The sequence below is a fragment of the Laetiporus sulphureus genome (genome assembly GCF_001632365.1).
Source record: "Laetiporus sulphureus 93-53 unplaced genomic scaffold LAESUscaffold_157, whole genome shotgun sequence".
NCBI lineage: Eukaryota > Fungi > Basidiomycota > Agaricomycetes > Polyporales > Laetiporaceae > Laetiporus > Laetiporus sulphureus.
Window position 1 is genome coordinate 450 of NW_024468666.1, and position 2,034 is coordinate 2,483.

The following is a 2,034-nucleotide window of genomic DNA, read 5'->3' on the forward strand; positions in this document are numbered from 1 at the left end:
GAACTCTCGTTGTCCTTTCTTGAGTAGTTCTTGGTATGAGTTGTTCACATTGTCGTCTTGTAGTGCCTCCTTGACCTTGTCCACCAAATCATGATCTGTGACAACTGCAAGATGGGTATGTTGAATAGCTTTAATCGCGAAATATTCCGGTTTGAGCAGAGTCTTGTCAGAATTATCGAGATTTACCCCCTCTTCATGATCTGGCCTCCTGGACAGAGGATCCGCGCGATGCATTGATTTCCCTGGTTTGTGATGTAGTTGGATGTTGAACCGTGTAAGATATAGTGACCATCGAGCTTGCCACCTCATCAGCTTTTGTGCTGATTTGAAATAGGTTAAGTTCTGGTGATCGGACCATATTTCGACTGGGAGCGGATGACCTTCGAGATGTTGTCAGTATTCTTCCAACGCTCGAATAATTGCGAGCATCTCTTTGTCATAGATTTCATAGTTCCGCTCAGCCTCATTGAGGCTTTTCGAATAGAATGCGATTGGATGCCACAACCCATCGTCTTTGAGTTGTTCGAGGCATGCACCAGTGGCAAAATCGCTGGAATCTGTTTCTAACCAGAATGGATGCGTATCATCCAGTAATGCCAGAATTGGAGCTGTTGTAAAAGCTTTCTTGAGAGCATCAAATGATAGTTGTTGCTCTTCGCTCCACACCCATTTCTGATCCTTTCGTGTAAGGATATTGAGTGGTCGAGACTTTTTGGCAAATTCTTCAATGAATCGACGATAGAAATTTGCGAACCCAAGAAAAGCTTGTACTTGCTTAACCTTCTTGGGTTCAGGCCAGTCGAGTACACCTGCGACCTTTTGAGGATCCATCTGGACCTCGCCTTGAGAGATAATCATCCCTAAGTACTCAATCGAGGGCTGTTCGAAAAAGCACTTTTCTGGTTTAGCAAAAAGGTCATTGTCCCGTAATCTTTTAATTACCTCTTTGGTAATCTTCCGATGTTGTTTCAAATCGTTAGTGAAGATTAGGATATCATCGAGGTAGACGATCACATGGCCCTCCCGAATAAGATCATCTAAAATCTCATTCATCATGTGTTGAAATGTGGCTGGTGCGTTACAGAAACCGAAAAACATAACCGTGGCCTCCTATAAACCACGATGCGTCACAAAAGCTGTTTTCCATTCATCACCCTTGTGGATGCGAACATTGTTGTATCCCCATCTGAGATCCAGCTTGGTGAATATTGACGCGTTACTGAGCTGATCGATAAGCTCGCTTATTCGTGGAATAGGGAAGCGATTCTTCTTGGTTATAGCATTAAGTTTTCGGTAATCTTGTACCAGTCTTAGTGTGCCGTCCTTCTTCTTGACAAAGAATACTGGGGCAGCAATAGGTGATTTCGATTTTCGAATGTAGCCTTTTGCTAGGTTTTCGTCGATCCATGAATCTAGGGAATTTCTTTCCTCCGGATTCATAGGATAGAGTTTGCTTGGTCGTGGTAATTCATGTTCTTCTTCAAACTCGATTGCATGATCGTAAGGCTTTCGAGTTGGCATCCTTTCAGACGCTTTCTTGGAGAAGACATCACCAAATGAATGTAGATAATCTGGTACTAGTTTTTCCCAAGATTCTACTTCATTAATGACCTGATCTTCTGGGCTGCCAGTGTTTGACTGGGGTGCCGCTCCTGTCAGGCCTTCTTCTGGTTCAGCATAGCCACAATCTGCTATAGAAAGTATCATGCGTGCTATTTGTTCGGCTTCGGGGTCGTCCATTTCGACCCACGAGATGATAGGATTTACTGCATCGATGTTGTGTCCATTAAACATTCGGAATGCAGTTGGCTCCTCATCTGCCACTTGTTGTGCTCGTTGTGAGATTTCTTCAGCTTCCTCTCTCGCAATGGCTTGTTGTTTTTTATGAAGCCTCTGGTGGTGACACGTACTCGGGCATCGTGAGTATTTCCATTCTCCAGCTTGCCAGTTGATTTCTGGATTATGCTGATGTAAGTATGACATCCCAATGATCATGTCTAATTTCCCGATGTCCGTGACTAGCAGACGGTGGGT